Source organism: Cornus florida, unplaced genomic scaffold (assembly GCF_030987335.1).
Source record: "Cornus florida cultivar Cherokee Brave unplaced genomic scaffold, ASM3098733v1 CherokeeBrave_3.0.0_Hap2_Chr01, whole genome shotgun sequence".
Classification (NCBI taxonomy): Eukaryota; Viridiplantae; Streptophyta; class Magnoliopsida; order Cornales; family Cornaceae; genus Cornus; species Cornus florida.
Window position 1 is genome coordinate 15,852,878 of NW_026775571.1, and position 21,245 is coordinate 15,874,122.

The following is a 21,245-nucleotide window of genomic DNA, read 5'->3' on the forward strand; positions in this document are numbered from 1 at the left end:
GTGGCAAATACACAAAATAGGCGACAATTTATTCGTAACAATCCACGATGAGAATTTGTGACAAATGTTTCCTTTTTTTGATATATTATTATTATTTTTTTTTATATATATTAATAACATTTAATGGTAACAATTATAATATTGTAACCTATAAATTATTAACATTATAAACAAAATCAAAAATAAAATTTAATCACACATCAAAATGATTATGCAAACAAATAAATACTCAATATTGCATAAGCCACACAAACCAAAAAAAGTATTGTTTACAACATACACAATAAAGCCTATCGTATAAAAATAAAAAATTAAAAAAGAAGTCTTAGAATCTGAAATAGTTTCAACTCCAATAATCTGGACAAAAGAAAGCTAGTATGCTAAATAGAATGCTCTGAGATCTTAGACAAAAATGAAGTATAGAATCCTAAATGGTTCAAAGATGTGGACATAAACTACTTAAACCATCTTAAACAAAAAGAGCTTGAATTCTTGTATCATGAGCTCATCCAACAATCTGCAAAACCAACGACGAATAAATACAATTAGTGCTTATGTCAAAAAAAATGAACCCAAAGCTAAATTTTCAAAATATGCTACATGAAAGAAAAAAAATATAAATAGAAAATAATAATACCAAGATAAATCAACTCATTAAAGATAAGAAAAATTATAAATAAAAAAGATAGAATACTATTAAGATTTATAATTAACAAGATAAGCTTTGAAAAATCAACATGTAAGAGTATTTACTTTGTGAAACAAAACTAATCATATTACTTTTTATGTCACTTCTCACTAACTTGCAATTTCTATTAGATAGAGAGAATTAGACCATGAGTTGTAATAATTTAAATTACATGACTAACTAATTCAAAATGAACTCTTGAGGTCTGCCAGAATCTCATTTTTTTTATGCGTCAGTTTTTTATGTAGCATTTGGAATATTATGATACATCTTTAAGCTTTCTTGTTTCATATCTGAGGTCCTGTCCAAATCTTTGAACCCCAAAGCCTACTTGAAAATTTCCTCAATTGCCTTAAAGCCATAAAGCCAATTGAATTATTGCTTTCTAAATTATTGGAAGAGTAAATATATAATCCCTAGTAAACCTTCACTTGATGTAATCTCTATATAGTATGTATCCAGAAATCCCACAACTTGTCCTATCTCATTAATGCATCTTTTATGCATTTGCCATTGCTATGTACCAACAATCAGGCCTCCACATCTATCTATTCTAAATAAATGGAGAGCGAGAGAGAGAAATTGTATTAACCAAGAGAGGCAATCTGTTTCCTTGTCTCTAATTGCACCATGTGACTGCCATAGCCCCCTTTAAAAAAAAACACAAACAAACATGAATTGCGCAGCAGAGGCATATTTTCTGTTATTCTCTAAATATCTTAATTTTACATTGAACCAATGATTAAAGAACCCTGTAAACCGATGTCACATTGCCATTGGCATTTTTAATTATCACTAACATGGCTATATTTATTTACTGTAAAACATAAAGGGTTTAATAGAAAAAGTTTGTAAGGACTGTTCACGCGGTTTTTGTTCCCTACGCCGGTCGATGGACTCTTCGCGGGCGTGCCAGAGTATTTGTACAAAATACCCAAAATATGTAATTGAACACCAGCCTATCCCTTTTTCCGATGGCTGACTCTCAGGCGATTGTGTGGGAGAGAGACTAGTAAGAACTCCCAGCAAGGTTCTTTTATGCCTTGTTTGTAGCAAGGACTTTTTAGAGTGTCTAAAGAAATGCAACGGCTGATGAATGTTTGAATGGATGGAGTGGCCGAGTGAAGACAGGCGGTAAGAACTTAATCGATCGCCGGCCGAACGTGATGGCGAGAACTTAATCAATCGCCATCAGCCAAACACAATGGCAAGAATTTAATCGATCGCCACTGAAACGTGATAGCAAGAATTTAATCAATTGCCATCAGCCAAGTAATGACAAGAATTTAATCAATTGTCACTACGATTCAATGGCAAGAATTTAATCAATTGCCATTGAATTGAAAGCCTAACTAAAATTGCGTAATTAAAATTGGCATAATTGAAATTGAAAGAAAGTAAATGGCTGAATTGAAATAGTTGACAATGATCTAATCAATTGCCATTAAATTGAAATAAAAAAATTGATAGGAAAAATGACGTAGAGTCAATTGAAAACATTTTTAGTTGAAATGCATGTTTTGTGGTGGTGCTGGACGAATTGGAATAGGATTACAACTTTCCTATTTATAAAATTCTTTCTCAACTTATTTTCCTAACTTTTTGCTAGAAAATCTCTCATTCCTTGATTTTCTTCTCTTCGTGAATCAAACTAAGTCAAAACTCAATATATTTCTCCTTATCTTCATGGCTTGCCTTAGTAGGAAATCCTTGCTGAAACCAACTTCCTTGATTTAGTCACATATAAGTTGCCGAGATATTACTAAAACGTTGCTAGAAAGTTGCTGAAAAGTTGCTAAGTTCTAGCAACTTCCTTTTATAAACTTGGCAGCCGTGTTCTATACCAAGTGGCCCATCTTTTAGCGCCATGTCAAGGCCACTTGTCACAATTAGATTTGTTCACTTCATGCTGCCAACCTTCTATACATGTCTTCAAAGCTTTCCTTCTTTCATCAAACTAAACTTCCTATTTTATAGGAATTTAGTTATTGAGTTTCATCCAAACTTTAACCTTTTCCTTTTCTGTTAACATCCCATTTTAAAAAAAAGTCAAATGTTAGTTGCTATATTTCAGCAACTGCCAAATCATTAGGTGGCTGAAATATATCTTTCTATATTTGCTCCTAATATCTTCAAAACTGGCCGATCCATTCTTGGACATGCTCAACCCTTATCGGCTTCCCATTGGTCCACGTCGCTGCTGAGGTGGCTGCCAAGTTTTGGTGCCAACAAATGCCCCCTGAATTTCAAGGGCTTTTATCACTTATGATACGAAGCGTTTGGAATTTGAATCGGCCTAAAATTGTAATTCAAATTTAGTAATAAATCCTTTTCCCAACCACCTGCTTTAATGGTTATCTTTCCCAATTAAAGCGGCGACTACACTAATCCGCTATTACATCCAACAAGTATTTAGCTTGATGTCCTCTAATCCCTAAAATCATTCTTCTTCCCTTAAACTTTCTATCTCTGAAACTTCTTTCTCGGCAAAATTATTCCTGACGTCTTCTATGGCTCCTAAGAAAACTAAATCAACTGATTCCACCTCTATCCCTCAACCTTCCGATCCTTCAACCCATGGCAACATCATAGAAAAATCCCTAAAAACTCTATCTCCTTACAAATATTGTCTCAATACCCTTATCGATCTTCGTACTGACTTCAAAGGCTTAGGTCCTGCTTTCCTTGACGAAGCTCCTTCATCAATCTCAACTTTCTATCCTTCGACCGACGTTCTTCCATTCCTTCAAACCTTCCCTCCTAATGAAAATGGCAGTTTGCCACACTTTCATTTTAGAACATGGCATATTCCAAATGATGCTTGGATCAATTGGGTCGACCGGGTTAGAACTGTAAAGGGAGAAGTATGGAAGGATTGTGGCATATATGATGCCATTCAGCTAAGTAAAACTAACATCGCCCAAGACAGGGCCTTGATGATAGCAGCCATGTTTAATTGGTCGACCACCACCAACTCCTTACACTTAAAGTGTGGCATGATGGCTCCAACCATTCAAGACGTGTGCTATCTAACCGGCCTCAAACCCTTTGGGATTGATGTAAGTACCTTATTGGTAGAAGAGGATTTTCCTTTCATCTTCCCTTCAAAGCAAACTGGAACCAAGTCATCTGAATCCTCTTATGGCAAATACTTAACTTCCACCATGGATCCTCGCGTCCCTGTGAATGATGCTGAGCATATTGCCTTCTTGTTGGCGTGGCTGAACAAGTTTCTTCTATGCGTACCGGCCTTTCAAGTCACAAAGGATTTCATTCATGTGGCCGTTGCTCTTTCAAGAGGTAAACACCTTGCTCTTGCCCCCTTGGTGCTTTCTCATTTATATAGAGGGATTTATGACTTGCTTACCTCCAACTTCGGACGCTATGGTGGTCCCCTCTGGTTATTTCAAATTTGGCTTCAAGTGTACTTTCCTGAACTCGGACCTGTGGTAAGGCCTTCGGCCAATAACCCATTACTTTCTGTAAGTTACGCATCAGCCGTACCTAAATCCCATTCGTTTGGAGATTGCTTCAATTTCTTTTACTCCGGTTGTGAACAGAAGACTATCAGCCAATTTCTTCCATTTTCTCATTGCTCACAAGCTCCTCGATGGCTGACTCCTCCTCAAGGAGTGTCTACCAAAAAATCAGCTGATAAGCATTCAGCCATGTGGGCTAGTTTCTTACTTCCAAGAGACCTTCACTTCAACACTGGCCCTCTAGGCACAGTAAACTCAAAAGTTGGAGTTGAGTTCTACAATCCAAACCAACTTGCTAGGCAATTTGGTCTGACTCAAATGATCCCCATGCCCCCTTATTTCTCTTTCAACAAAAACTTCCATAGGCGTGTGGTATTTCCAGATGACTCCTATGTAAAGAACGTGTCCTCCCGGTTCTCAAATCTACAAGCCGGGTTCCAATTCCAACCCTTCATCAAAAACCCAGCCTCAGATTCTAGTTTTGATCAATGGTGGTCTTCTTACATTACTTCTACAAGGACGGCTGACAGCCAGTCCCTTGTTGTTAAAATATTGGAATCTTTCAAGTTCATATCTGTGGCCTTTGAAGGGGCATTCGTAATTTCCCGGGCCGTTACCCCAAAGAAGATGCCTCAAAAAGATCCTCCCAAAGATAAAAAACAAACGGCCAAGAAACTCCCTTTCTCTCAGCCAACAGATGCTCCAACAAGGACCAATAAAGAGAGAAAAGCCAAGGCCAAAGCCACTGTCAGCCTCCTCAAGGGTACAATCTTCCTTTACTTGCATATATATATATATAAAAACTTTTAATTGAATTTCTCTTACCCCCTTTTTTTTTTCTTGCAGATTCAGACAGTGGAACTTTATCAGCCTCGCCTAATCTAGAAAACGTTGAGCCCCAAGATGATGAAATTTCCTCAAGCCAACCTCCTCAGCCTACAACAACTGAATCAATCATCATCCCTAATGTTCCTCCAGTTCCTCCAAAGGTAAAAGTTTTTATCTATTAACATACGAAAACAATCATATCGGCCCAATTATTAAAATTCTTGGCCGATATTGACTTCTAATTCTCGGCCACAACTATTATTGGCCGAAACAAACTTTAATAAAGCTTCCATCTCCAGGGGAAAAGAAAGAAATCAACTGCTCATAGCACTTTAAAAAGAACAACATTGAGCAAACGTAAGAAACAGGAAGTGGAAGAAAATCTAGAAAGCCTTCATCCTACAGAAGACGTGGCCGATGACCCCGTAATTAATGTGACTGACACTCCTTCTGATCATTCCTCAGATGAAAAAGAGGTAAAGATAACTGTACTTGAAATTTCCAAACTTTTCAATTAATATGGTCCTTAATTTCTTCTCTTTTGCAGCAATCTCCTCTTCTTGACTTGGTCTATAGCCCAGTTAGAAATTTCAGCCCTCTGAAGGATTTTCATGATCCCATTGAGGTGCCCTTCAATGTTCAAGTCACTCCTGCTAAAACTTCATCCCAGGGAGATAGCACAGCGGTTCAGCCAGAATTTCCTCCTCCAGAAACCAGTCATCAGCCACTCTTAGTGACAGACATAGCCGAATCATCTAAGGTATTGACTATCTCATGTCCCAAAAAAAAAAAAAAAACTTAAAATCTAATCTTTCCTCATTTTGTCAGGTTGTGTATGAGAAAACTCAAATTATTCCTTTACTTCCTCCACAAAAAGTTCCTGCTTCATCCCTATTGGCTTTGAGCAATTTTTTTAAGGATGTGGTGGCTTCAGTGACCGAAGAGAAAGAAAGTGAATCTTCTGGAGCCACCCCAGTCACTTCAACCAATATCCCTATACAATCCTTAGAAGAGACCAAAAAATCTTTACTTGAGATCTTGAAAAGGGATGCTGCTGATCTTCCTAATTTTGAAAGTGAACTCACAGCAGTGCTTTCTACACTCAGCCAGTACCCAGACTTTCCGGTTGATCTTCAAGCCACTATTGCTACCTTTAAAGGCCAGCTACCAACTCTAACCGATGATATTTTCCAAGCCAATGAAGCAATCAACCAATTCAACAAGAGTAAAAACAGGAAGGATACCCTTGCTAACCAATTGTTAATTCAAGCTTCCTCCTTTGAAAGAGTGAATACAGAGTTCATCGGCCTTGAGGAAAGAGAACATGTCCTTCAGAAAGAGATCGACCAGATCCATGCTCGTAAGGCCATCTTGTCTGCTGAAGCTGCCACATTGCAGTTTGAAGCTCAAGACCTTGCTCACGAGCATGCGAATCTTCGTAGAGAATTACCCCAATTGGAAGAGTCAAAGAGGCAGGCCATGGTGGCCTTCAATCGGTCTTTAGTTATTTGGGCCGATTTCAAGGAAAAATTTGCAAACATATGAAATTTTTTTTTTATATTAGCTTCCTTTTGTGGCCATCTTAGTGTATGATTTTTAAATGATGTAATCTTTTACACTTCAATGAATAAATGGCCTCTTTTGTTTCTCCAAAAAAGCATCAACATTTTAGCGAGAAAAAATTTATTAAAATAGCCAAATCAGCCTAGAAAAATAGGCCGATTTTTATTACATAAAGGTACACATGGTCAGCCATAAGTACTGGCTAACACTAATTTTCCCTTTCAAAGATTGTCGGTACGTACCTCTTAAGGTACTTGCCATTAATGGGATAGTCATGTAATCGACCACTGAAATACTTCAGCCTATATGCTCCTCCACTTAAGACTTGATGGACCAAGTATGGCCCTTCCCATTTTTGGGACCACTTCCCATATTTCCTATCGACTTTACCCACTGGCAAAACAACTTTCCAAACCAAATCTTCTTCAGCAAAAGACTTAGGTTTTACCCTCTTGTTGTAGATCCTCATTACTTTCTTCTTGTGAGCTATGATATGATCCAAGGCATCCCTTCTAAATTCATCCAAATCTTCCAATTCTACCAACATTGCTTGAGTATAATCAGCTGGAGTTAGATTATTTTGAAAAGCAACTCTGGCTGATTTAACCTTCATCTCCATAGGCAGAACAGCATCATGACCATAAGTTAACATGTATGGTGTAACTCCTGTGCCTGTTCTTTTTGAGTTCCTATAGGCCCATAAAGCTTCAGACAAAGTCTCATGCCACCTTCTTGGCTTATCTTTGATCATTTTTTCAATGATCTCAATTAGAATTTTGTTTGAAGATTCGGCCTGGCCATTTGCTTAAGCATAGTATGGCGTAGAGGCTGACATATGAATATTCATGTTGTGGCCGAATTGTAGTACCTCAGTTGCTCTAAATACTGTTGCATTGTCTGAAACAAGTGTTTCTGGAATCCCAAATCTGTGGATGATGTTTTGCTCCATGAAATTAATCACTGTTTGCTGATCAACCGCTTTGCAAGCCTTGGCCTCAACCCATTTAGTAAAATAATCTGTGGCAACAATCACCTAGTGATGGCCTTCCCTTGATGGTGGATTAATTTTACCAATAAGGTCAAGGCCCCAACCTCTGAATGGCCAAAGTTTGATTATTGGCTGTAATTCTTTTGCTGGTACATTCTGAATCGGCCCGTGTCTTTGACAAGCTTGACAACCTTTTGAGTAATCTATGTAATCTTTCCTCATTCTCGGCCAATAATATCCATACCTGCGAATCAGCCATCTCATTTTAATCCCAGCTTGGTGAGCCCCACAGCTGCCCTCATGTACCTCGGCCATAACCTGAAGTGATTCCTCCTTGCTTATGCATTGTAGTAAGAGCCCATCTTCTAACCCTTTTCTGTATAGATCCCCATCTAGAAGCACAAAGTTGATCGCTTTTCTTTTAATACTTCTATCAGCCTTGATGATTGGATTTCGAAGGAACATTATAAATGGTATCCTCCAGTCATCGTCGGCCAAATCTTCTACATCAATTGTCCAAGTATCAAACATAGTATTTCTCAATTCGGCCGATGGCAAAGATCTTCGTGTTATCTTTATCAACTGATCTTCTATTCCGGCTGGTACTCTTATTCCAGAGGCTGCTTGAGCCATGCTGTTGGCCTCCTTATTCTGCCCTCTCGGCCAGAACTTAAGTTGAACATTATCAAATTGATTCATTAATGAAGTGGCCAGAGAATGAAACGGCCTTAATTGCCAACTTAGGCACTTAAAATCTTCAGAAATTTGGCTAAGGACTAAGTTTGAATCTCCCAAAATCTTTACATCTCTAACAGCCATTTCAATTAAAATTTCCAGGCCGATTATAAGTGCTTCATATTCGGCCTGGTTATTTGAACATTTAAAATCTAAAAAGAAAGAGAACGAAGCCTTTCTGCCAGCTGGCGAAATAATAACAATACCTGCTCCTGCTCCATCAGCCGTGCTTGATCCATCAAACATCAAGATCCAAGGAGTCAAGAATATTGCTGATGACTCCAATTCATCATAAACCCATGGATCAATATCAGTTGAAGGATGATCGGCCAAAAAATCAGCCAGAACCCTTCCTTTTACTGATTTTTGTGAGACGTAGATAAAATTGAATTCCATCAAAGCCAAAGCCCACTTACCTATTCGGCCAGTAATCAATGGCCTTGATAGCATATACTTGATCACGTTAGTCTGACAAAGAATGTAAACATCAACAGGCCGCATGTATACTCTCAACTTCATGGCCGAATAGTACAAAGATAAACAAAGTTTCTCAATTGAGGAATATCTGCATTCTACATCAGTCAGTATTCTACTCAGGTAATAGACAGCCTGCTCCTTTCCATGTTCATTATCTTGTGCGAGCATACTACCTATTGATACTTCTGCGGCCGATAAATAAAGCTTTAACGGCCACTTCTTTCTTGGAGGCATTACAACCGGGGGGTTTGCCAAATACTCTTTTATTTTTTCAAAGGCCTTCTGATGGGACTCGTCCCAATGAAATTTCTCATGTGACTTTAATTTCACTAAAGTCGAAAAGACATGCACTCGGCCAGCATGGTTAGAAATAAATCTTCTAAGAAAACCTACCTGGCCGAGGAACCTTTGCACTTGTTTTTTGTTGGCTGGGGCCCTAGCATTTATAATAGCTTTGACCTTGTTCTGATCAACTTCAATACCTCGTTTATGTACCAAGAACCCCAAGAAATTCCCGGCTGAAACTCCAAATGCGCACTTCAATGGGTTCATTTTCAATTTGTGAATCATCATCCTTTCAAAGGCCCTTTTCAAGTGTTCCAAATGCTGTCTCTTGGCCGATGATTTCACAACTACATCATCTATATAAATTTCCATGAATCGACCAATCATATCATGAAAGATAGAATTCATTGCCCTTTGATAAGTAGCCCCGGCATTTTTTAGGCCAAATGGCATCACAATCCACTCAAAAGTACCAATTGACCCAGGACATCTAAAAGCCGTTTTATGAACATCTTCCTCGGCTAAATAGATTTGATTATAACCTGAATGGCCGTCCATAAAAGCCAATATTTCATGCTTAGCGGCCGAATCAATAAGTTGATCGGCCACAGGCATTGGATATTCATCTTTTGGAGTGGCATTATTTAAATTGCGAAAATCCACACAAACTCTAAGTTTGCCATTCTTCTTCATTACAGGAACAACATTAGACAACCATTCAACATACCTAACTGTTCGAATAAATCCTGCCTTAAGAAGTCTTTCAATTTCTTCTTTAATTTTGAGCATTACTTCCGAAGACATCCTTCTTGGTGGTTGTTTATATGGCTGAAAATCTTTCTTGATCGGTAATCTATGTTCTACCAATTTTCTAGACAGGCCAGGCATCTCTTCATAACTCCAAGCAAAGCAATTCTTATATTCATTTAATAATTTAATCAAATCGGCCTGGAATTTAGGCTCAAGCAAAGCACTAACAAATAATGGCCGATTATCTTTTTTAGTACCAACATTTATTTCCAATAAAGGATCTTGCACCTCTGCTTTATTATCTTCCATCCTGGAAGGGGCTGACTCCAAATCTTCAAGTTGTATTGCATCCAGCTTTTCGAAACCTTCTTCAATTATATCGGCCGTGCTGGCCGATACCTCTTCATATAGTTGTTCTTCTCTGGCCAGTCTCTTCTTAGCCAGATATGCTTTCACTCTGATGCAAGCGACCCTAAAAGCTTGCCGCTTCTTTTCTTCATTGGTTTTGTGATCCATCAGTAACATCTTCAATGTCCTTGATGGTCGACCTGAAAATATCAATTTTCGGCCGAGCTGCTTCTGACAATAATTCTTTAATATCAGCATTAATTAAATTCTTCTTCATTGTTGCCGCTGCTGGTCATCCCATCCTGTTAATGCCAACAAATTTGATAGGTACAACAGTTTCATCATAAAGTGCAGCCTCAGCCGAATACACCCTAGCTATAAAGGGTTTGTTATCGGCCTCAACAATTTTTACCTCATTTCCGTCCCAAAAAATCAACATTTGATGCAAGGTTGATGGGATGCACATGTTAGGATGAATCCAATCTCGGCCTAAAAGGAGATTATAGGCCGCGGTTAAATCAATGATAAAGAAAGCCGTAAAGGATGTCTTACCGCCAATAGTAATTTCCAAAGGTAGAATACCTTTGGTGTTACTAGATCCTCCATTAAAACCACTGATGGCCACGTCGGTTGGAACTACATTATCCATGGTTTTACCAAATTTCTTCAAAGTAGTTGATGGAATGACATTCACCACCGAACCATTGTCAACCAAAACCCTATTGATTGGCTGACCCTCAACCCATACTTTAACATACAATGGCCTCAACTGCTGTGTCATGGACAAAGGTGGTTTTTCAAAAATAATTTTATCGGCCTCAGATGGCTGATCCTGAGAGATCAATCCTATCCCGGCCGATGAACTTGTCGAATCGTTCTTAATTTCTGAAGATTCAGCCTTTTCTTCCTGCTTGGCTGACTCAACATCCCTGTTCATCGTTGGTTCTATCCTTGCTTCAAACACAGAAGGCAAAACAAATACCATGTTACAATTTACCTTATCTGGGAGAGAACCAAAACGAATTCTGTACTTGGCCGCATGCTTTGGATCCTGGTCGGGCTGATCATCTTTTTCTTCATAAAAGCATGCCTTATTCTCAAATGATGTAACGACCTCCATGTCTTCAGCCACCACTGGTTCAATTTTCCTTTCTAGTTGATCATGGTCGATCTTGTCTTCTTTCCTTTTGAGTTCTGCATTTTTCCTTTGCATCCTCCTTTTTTGGGTACGTGTAGGAGGCTGCTTAGGAAACTTTGGGTGACTTACTCGAGTCCATCTGCCATGGTCAACCAAAGGAGGCCTAACCGTTCTTACACGGCTAGATTCTTCTCCTTTTTGAACCCATATTTCTGACTGAATTGTTGGTTTCCTTTTGAAACTAGGATAAAAATGTTGTTCTGGCAGGACTCTATCGGCCACCGATGACCGAATGATTCTCACTGCCCTCGGCCCATTTTCTCTAAATATTGATCGATTGATTTCTTCGTGATTCTGTCTAAGCTGATGGCCTAACCTTTCATGGACACTGTGTTTTCTGGTTGATTGGAAATAGCCCCTCTTGTCTGAGTCATTCCTTCGGTCTTTGCAATTTGGACAACAACCATGGTTGATAAGGGCAATTTGAGCTTCTCTTAACTGAATTTCCAAGTCCTTAACTTTCTGCTCATCATTACTGGCCGATGAACTACCAAGAACTTTTGGTAATCTTTCCTGTCTACAATTATCAGCGGCTTTTTCAGTTGCCAGGCTGATTACATTGGTACTGACAATATTAGGAAATGGATCGCCATCGACCCCCATTACATCTGGCTTCTTTTCAGGGAATTTCAATACACCTACATCGATATATTTCTGCAATACATTTCTAAATACATAACAATTGTTAGTAGTATGATTCCATGAATTATGAAATTTGCAGAACTCTCTTCCTTTTAAATCATTGGTCGATGGTATATTGTGTCCTTTTGGCAAAACGATTTGTTTGTCGGTCAACAAATGATCAAAAATTTGTTCTGTTTTGGCCAGATCAAACGTATAAACCTTACCAGTATCAGCCGTACCCTTCCTGGTCGATGAAGTCGATGGCTGAGTATCACTGGTGGATACATTTGGTTTTGTTAAAGCGTCACATACATAAGGTTTCTTTAGAATGACTTCGGCTAAATTAGCTTCAAAATCTTCCTCTTCAACCACATTAGTTGAATAAACTTCATAGTTGGGGTCCCTATAGTACGTACCTTTAGAGGAATTTTTTCGTTCTTTCTCCTCTTTGAGAACCAACTCATACCTGGTAACTTTCTCGGCCAGGTCACACATGTCACGAAATGGAACTCCTTCAAACCTCTTCCGAAGTTCAAAATCAAGGCCGTTCAAAGCCAAACGAATGTACTCCTGTTCTGGAAGAGGTACACGACATCTTAATCTTGCTCTCCTGAATCTTGCAATGAATGTCTCGACCGATTCACTAGGCAATTGACTTAGCCTGGATAAATCGGCCAGAGTAGGTTCTGTCTCCGTACGGTAGAACTGATTGTGGAATAATTCCTCCATCTGTGGCCAATTAAAAACAGAGTTAGGAGGTAGACGAATATACCATGAAAAAGCTGCCCCTGTCAAAGAGTTAGGAAAAAGTCTCAATTTCAACCACGGGCTAACACTGGCCTCTCCACATTGAACCGTGAATCGGCCAATGTGTTCCACGGTCGATTGATTTCCCTCTCCACTAAAGGTTACAAAGTCAGGGACTTTATATCCTCTAGGGAACTCAACTTGGTCTACCACTTCTGGATAAGGAGTTCTATAAATTGGTCGGCCGGCACCTCTAAGTTCCAGGCCATATTCTTCTGTGAGTAAATCAGCTAATTGTCTTCTATCTAACATGACTTGAGGTACCTGATTAAAAACTGGCGGCTGATTAGCCGCTGGTTGATAGCAATTCGGCCAATCATGTGGCTGATTAGCCATATTCTGCCCCCCGAGCCCTACCTGTGGCGGCACAGGAGTATACAGTGGGTTCGGTGGCCTCCACCTGATCTGATTGCCCCCCGAGTTCAAAGGCATCCGAGGAGGGTTTGGTAGAATTACCTGTGGCTGCGAACCTACTACTGGTGGCTGATTAGAACCTGCCAACATAGGCTGAGGATAGCTTTCTGCCCAGGCGAGTAGCGTATGAACCGGCTGACTTGATGTTGTACCTGGTTGGAGTGTCACTACTGGCGGCCATGGCTGTGATGTTTCAATGGCCCTCTCTGGCCGAGCAGCTTGTGATAGATTCAGCTGAGAAGCCGATTCCTGATTGTTGGAGCTGCTAGCTTGAGTCGGCTTGTTCAAAATAAAGGCTGAGAGTTGGGACATATTTTCATGCAAGTCGTTGTAGCGTGCTCCCATCCTTCCCATTGCATCTACCAAGGAGCTAACCTGTGCTTGAAGAACGGCTAACTCATCAGTAGGACCTGCTGCAGAGTTCTCAGCCTGTACTAGCTGATCGCCTTCCTCCAAATCTTCATCAGTAGCCACGGCCTTAGAATTTTTTGTGAGCCGCGGCATATTTGCCTCTTTTATAACACTCTAGTAGTAGTCCCACCGGGCGTGCCAAAACGTGTTCACGCGGTTTTTGTTCCCTACGCCGGTCGATGGACTCTTCGCGGGCGTGCCAGAGTATTTATACAAAATACCCAAAATATGTAATTGAACACCAGCCTATCCCTTTTTCCGATGGCTGACTCTCAGGCGATTGTGTGGGAGAGAAACTAGTAAGAACTCCCAGCAAGGTTCTTTTATGCCTTGTTTGTAGCAAGGACTTTTTAGAGTGTCTAAAGAAATGCAACGGCTGATGAATGTTTGAATGGATGGAATGGCCGAGTGAAGACAGGCGGCAAGAACTTAATCGATCGCCGGCCGAACGTGATGGCGAGAACTTAATCAATCGCCATCAGCCAAACACAATGGCAAGAATTTAATCGATCGCCACTGAAACGTGATAGCAAGAATTTAATCAATTGCCATCAGCCAAGTAATGACAAGAATTTAATCAATTGTCACTACGATTCAATGGCAAGAATTTAATCAATTGCCATTGAATTGAAAGCCTAACTAAAATTGCGTAATTAAAATTGGCATAATTGAAATTGAAAGAAAGTAAATAGCTGAATTGAAATAGTTGACAATGATCTAATCAATTGCCATTAAATTGAAATAAAGAAATTGATAGGAAAAATGACGTAGAGTCAATTGAAAATATTTTTAGTTGAAATGCGTGTTTTGTGGTGGTGCTGGACGAATTGGAATAGGATTACAACTTTCCTATTTATAAAATTCTTTCTCAACTTATTTTCCTAACTTTTTGCTAGAAAATCTCTCATTCCTTGATTTTCTTCTCTTCGTGAATCAAACTAAGCCAAAACTCAATATATTTCTCCTTATCTTCATGGCTTGCCTTAGTAGGAAATCCTTGCTAAAACCAACTTCCTTGATTTAGTCACATATAAGTTGCCGAGATATTGCTAAAACGTTGCTAGAAAGTTGCTGAAAAGTTGCTGAGTTCTAGCAACTTCCTTTTATAAACTTGGCAGCCGTGTTCTATCCCAAGTGGCCCATCTTTTAGCGCCATGTCAAGGCCACTTGTCACAATTAGATTTGTTCACTTCATGCTGCCAACCTTCTATACATGTCTTCAAAGCTTTCCTTCTTTCATCAAACTAAACTTCCTATTTTATAGGAATTTAGTTATTGAGTTTCATCCAAACTCTAACCTTTTCCTTTTCTGTTAACATCCCATTTTAAAAAAAAGTCAAATGTGAGTTGCTATATTTCAGCAACTGCCAAATCATTAGGTGGCTGAAATATATCTTTCTATATTTGCTCCTAATATCTTCAAAACTGGCCGATCCATTCTTGGACATGCTCAACCCTTATCGGCTTCCCATTGGTCCACGTCGCTGCTGAGGTGGCTGCCAAGTTTTGGTGCCAACAAGGACATAATTTTTTACTCGCAAAAAATTCACTACTTTCACTTCAGTATTCTTCAAAACCTCTGTAGGAAACCAAGTCACCCTTATGCCTTTTTGTGATGTACTAAGACAAAGTCCACATAACTAGACTTTTACTATAGACCATTGGGCAATACATTACACAAGTAAGAAGTTACCAACTTTATTTTTAATTGATTAGTTAGTTTTACAGGTTTTTTAATGTTAACTATTTTGAATCTACTTTGGCTAAATAATTAATTTTTTGAACAATCCAAATTAACCAATAAGTTCAATAACCCATTCAAGAAAAAATATTTAACCAATGACCCAACAAAAAAAAAAAAAAAAAAAATGACAAGAAAGTTAGAGGGGCTACTTGGAAATTGTTTGACAACATCTCTAATGTAATTTGGACACTTCAAAGAGTTCAAGGATTCAAGATGATAGTACAAGTGGACAAGACTTCCCATGCCTTCCATCTCATCTATATTTTCCTTTCCTCTTTCTTATGGGGTCACTATAATTGACAAACAAATCATAACTAAAAAATATATTCTAACAATTGAAGAAAAAGCACTACAATGAGAATTTTCTCTGTTCTAGCAATCATTCAACTGTTTTTTATCCAGTAGAATCTTGTGAGAAACATATAAAAACTCAGTATTATATAATAGAATAAAATGAAAAAAAGAACAATTAACAGAAGAAAACAATAAACAAGCACATCACTGTGAGAAGATTCATATCTAATATGGCCATGGCATACAGTAGTAGTATTACAAAAATGATAGATGACACGAGAAGGGTGGATCATATTGAGAGATTAAATATTATGTTTCTTAATTCATGGGGTGTGAGACAAAGGTTCCTGCTTAAGAAAGGATAAGCCAACCACATCAGCTAATTACTAAAGGGTGAAACTGTTCGCGCGGTTTTTGTTCCCTACGCCGGTCGATGGACTCTTCGCGGGCGTGCCAGAGTATTTGTACAAAATACCCAAAATATGTAATTGAACACCAGCCTATCCCTTTTTCCGATGGCTGACTTTCAGGCGATTGTGTGGGAGAGAGATTAGTAAGAACTCCCAGCAAGGTTCTTTTATGCCTTGTTTGTAGCAAGGACTTTTTAGAGTGTCTAAAGAAATGCAACGACTGATGAATGTTTGAATGGATGGAATGGCCGAGTGAAGACAGACGGCAAGAACTTAATCGATCGCCGGCCGAATGTGATGGCGAGAACTTAATCAATCGCCATCAGCCAAACACAATGGCAATAATTTAATCGATCGCCACCAGCCAAACACAATGGCAAGAATTTAATCGATCGCCACTGAAACGTGATAGCAAGAATTTAATCAATTGCCATCAGCCAAGTAATGACAAGAATTTAATCAATTGTCACTACGATTCAATGGCAAGAATTTAATCAATTGCCATTGAATTGAAAGCCTAACTAAAATTGTGTAATTAAAATTGGCATAATTGAAATTGAAAGAAAGTAAATGGCTGAATCGAAATAGTTGACGAGGATCTAATCAATTGCCATTAAATTGAAATAAAGAAATTGATAGGAAAATGACGTAGAGTCAATTGAAAACATTTTTAGTTAAAATGCATGTTTTGTGGTGGTGCTGGACCCCCTAGAATAGAATACAATACTTCTATTTATAGAAGTTCTATCTCAACTTATTTTCCTAAGTTATTGCTAGAAAATTTCTCCTTCTTTGATTCTTTCTCTTCACAATTTGAACTCAGTCAAATCCTATTGTTATTCCGCTTCCTTTCTTGTTTTGTTTCAGTAGGAAATCTCTGTAAAAACAACCTTCCTCGATTTAATCACATGTAAGTTGCCGAGATATTGCTAAAACGTTGCTAGAAAGTTGCTGAAAAGTTGCTAATTTTTAGCAACTCCCCTCCTTAAGTTTAGCAGCCCGTTTCATTCCCTTAAATGGTTGGAAGACCATTTATAGCCTTAAACCATACACTCACGTGGCTGCCCCTTCCTTTTGAATTTCATTTCCATAAGGACTCAATTTCCTTTCTCATAACTAAATCCCTATTTTATAGGCCAACTTCTCCCAATGTTCTATTTCTAATGAAATTTCCTTTTGAAATTAACACAAGTCTCGGTTGTTTAGTAACAACCCTTTTGGTGAGGTGGCTGAATATATAGATATCTTCCTAAATCTTCTCCTACTATTTCTCCATTGGCCGACCATTCTTGGACATGATTAACACTTATCGGCTTCCCATTGGTCCACGTCGCTGCTGAAGTGGCTGCCAAGTTTTGGTGCCAACAAATGCCCCCTGAATTTCAAATGCTTTTATCACTTATGATACGAAGCGTTTGGAATTTGAATCGGCCTAAAATTGTAATTCAAATTTTGGTAATAAATTCTCTTTCCAACCACCTGCTTTAATGGTTATCTTTCCCAATTAAAGCGGTGACTACACTAATCCGCTATTACATCCAGCAAGTATTTAGCTTGATGCTCTCTAATCCCTAAAATCATTCTTCTTCCCTTAAACTTTCTATCTCTGAAATTCTTTCTCGGCAAAATCGTTCCTGACGTCTTCTATGGCTCCTAAGAAAACTAAATCAACTGATTCCACCTCTATCCCTCAACCTTCCGATCTTTCAATCCATGGCAACATCATAGAAAAATCCCTAAAAACTCTATCTCCTTACAAATACTGTCTCAATACCCTTATCGATCTTTATGGCAACATCATAGAAATATCCCTAAAAACTCTATCTCCTTACAAATACTGTCTCAATACCCTTATCGATCTTCGTACTGACTTCAAAGGCTTAGGTCCTGCTTTCCTTGACGAAGCTCCTTCATCAATCCCACCTTTCTATCCTTCGACCGACGTTCTTCCATTCCTTCAAACCTTCCCTCCTAATGAAAATGGCAGTTTGCCACACTTTCATTTTAGAACATGGCATATTTCAAATAATGCTTGGATCAATTGGGTCGACCGAGTTGGAGCTGTGAAGGGAGAAGTATGGAAGGATTGTGGCATATATGATGCCATTCAGCTAAGTAAAACTAACATCGCCCAAGACAGGGCCTTGATGATAGCAGCCATGTTTAATTGGTCGACCACCACCAACTCCTTACACTTGAAGTGTGGCATGATGGCTCCAACCATTCAAGACATGTGCTATCTAACCGGCCTCAAACCCTTTGGGATTGATGTAAGTACCTTGTTGGTAGAGGAGGATTCTCCTTTCATCTTCCCTTCAAAGCAAACTGGAACCAAGTCATCTGAATCCTCTTATGGCAAGTACTTAACTTCCACCATGGATCCTCGCGTCCCTGTGAATGATGCTGAACATATTGCCTTCTTGTTGGCCTGGCTGAACAAGTTTCTTTTATGTGTACCGGCCTTTCAAGTCACAAAGGATTTCATTCATGTGGCCGTTGCCCTTTCAAGAGGTAAACACCTTGCTCTTGCTCCCTTGGTGCTTTCCCATTTATATAGAGGGATTTATGACTTGCTTACCTCCAACTTCGGATGCTATGGCGATCCCCTCTGGTTATTTCAAATTTGGCTTAAAGTGTACTTTCCTGAGCTCGGACCTGTGGTGAGGCCTTCGGCCAATGACCCATTACTTTCTGTAAGTTATGCATCGGCCGTACCTAAATCCCATTCGTTTGGAGATTGCTTCAATTTCTTTTACTCCGGTTGTGAACAGAGGACTATCAGCCAATTCCTTCCATTTTCTCATTACTCACAAGCACCTCGATGGCTAACTCCTCCTCAAGGAGTCTCTACCAAAAAATTAGCTGATAAGCATTCGGCCATGTGGGCTAGTTTCTTACTTTCAAGAGACCTTCACTTCAACACTGGCCCTCTAGGCACAGTAAACTCAAAAGTTGGAGTTAAGTTCTACAATCCAAACCAACTTGCTAGGCAATTTGGTCTGACTCAAATGATCCCCATGCCCCCTTATTTCTCTTTCAACAAAAACTTCCATAGGCGTGTGGTATTTCCAGATGACTCCTATGTAAAGAACGTGTCCTCTCGGTTCTCAAATCTGCAAGCCGGATTCCAATTCCAACCCTTCATCAAGAACCCAGCCTCAGATTCTAGTTTTGATCAATGGTGGTCTTCTTACATTACTTCTACAAGGACGGCTGATAACCAGTCACTTGTTGTTAAAATATTGGAATCTTTCAAGTTCATATCTGTGGCCTTTGAAGGGGCATTCATAATTTCCCGGGCCGTTACCCCAAAGAAGGTGCCTCAAAAGAATCCTCCCAAAGGTAAAAAACAAACAGTCAAGAAACTCCATTTCTCTCAGCCAGCAGATGCTCCAACAAGGATCAATAAAGAGAGAAAAGCTAAGGCCAAAGCCACTGCCAGCCTTCTCAAAGGTACAATCTTCCTTTACTTGCATATATATATATTTTTAAAAGAACTTTTAATTGAATTTCTCTTACACCTTTTTTTTGCAGATTCAGACAGTGGAACTTTATCAGCCTCGCCTAATCCAGAGAACGTTGAGCCCCAAGATGATGAAATTTCCTCAAGCCAACCTCCTCAGCCTACAACAACTGAATCAGTCGTCATCCCTGATGTTCCTCCAGCCCTTCCAAAGGTAAAAGTTTTTATCCATTAACATACGAAGATAATCATATCGGCCCTATTATTAAAATACTTGGCCAATATTGATTTCTAATTCTTGGCCACAACTATTATTGGCCGAGACAAACTTTAATAAAGCTTCCATCTCCAGGGAAAAAGAAAGAAATCAACTGCTCATGGTACTTTAAAAAAGACAAGATTGAGCAAAAGTAAGAAACATGAAGTAGAAGAAAATCTAGAAAGCCCTCATCCTACAGAAGACGTGGCCGATGATCTTGTAATTAATGTGGCTGACTATCCTTCTGATCATTCCTCAGATGAAAAAGAGGTAAAGATAACTGTACTTGAACTTTCCAAACTTTTCAATTAATAACATCCTTAATCTCTTCTCTTTTGCAGCAATCTCCTCTTCTTGACTTGGTCTATTGTCCGGTTAGAAATTTCAGCCCTCTGAAGGATTTTCATGATCCCATTGAGGTGCCCTTCAATGTTCAAGTCACTCCTGCTAAAACTTCATCCCAGGGAGATAACACAGCGGTTCAGCCAGAATTTCCTCCTCTAGTAACTAGTCATCAGCCACTCTTGGTGACAGACATGGCCGAATCATCCAAGGTATTGACTATCTCATAACCCCAAAAAAATTTAAGATCTAATCTTTCCTCATTTTGTCAGGTTATGTATGAGAAAACTCAAATTGTTCCTTTATTTCCTCCACAAAAAGCTCCTGCTTCATCTCTATTGGCCTTGAGCAATTTCTTTAAGGATGTGGTAGCTTCAGCGACCGAAGAGAAAGAAAGTGAATCTTCTGGAGCCACTCCAGTCACTTCAGCCAATATCCCTATACAATCCTTAGAAGAAAACAAAAAATCTTTACTTGAGATCTTGAAAAGAGATGCTACTGATCTTCCTCAATTTGAAAGTGAGCTCACAGCAGTGCTTTCTACACTCAGCCAGTACCCAGACTTTCCGGTTGATCTTCAAGCCACTATTGCTACCTTTAAAGGCCAACTACCAACTCTGACCGATGATATTTTCCAGGCCCTAAATACTGTTGCATTGTCTGAAACAAGTGTTTCTGGAATCCCAAATCTGTAGATGATGTTTTGTTCCATGAAATTAATCACTGTTTGCTGATCAACCGCTTTGCAAGCCTTGGCCTCAACCCATTTAGTAAAATAATCTGTGGCAACAATCACCCAGTGATGGCCTTCGCTTGATAGTGGATTAATTTTACCAATAAGGTCAAGGCCCCAACCTCTGAATGGCCAAAGTTTGATTATTGGATGTAATTCTTTTGCTGGTACATTTTGAATCGGCCCGTGTCTTTGACAAGCTTGACAACCTTTTGAGTAATCTATGCAATCTTTCCTCATCCTCGGCCAATAATATCCATACCTGCGAATCAGCCATCTCATTTTAATCCCAACTTGGTGAGCCCCACAGCTGCCCTCATGTACCTCGGCCATAACCTGAAGTGATTCCTCCTTGCTTATGCATTGTAGTAGGAGCCCATCTTCTAACCCTTTTCTGTATAGATC

The 21,245-nt window shown here is 39.2% G+C and overlaps 1 long non-coding RNA gene across 1 annotated transcript in view; it reads right to left on the reverse strand.

Annotated features, from left to right (window-relative positions):
- Positions 1 to 209: 209 nt before the first annotated feature.
- LOC132293176 (uncharacterized) overlaps positions 210 to 21,245 on the reverse strand; it is a 37,399-nt gene continuing 16,363 nt past the window's right edge. The window contains exon 8 of the long non-coding RNA XR_009477792.1: positions 210 to 517. This is a non-coding gene — a long non-coding RNA (uncharacterized LOC132293176). The remainder of the gene's footprint in view (positions 518 to 21,245) is intronic.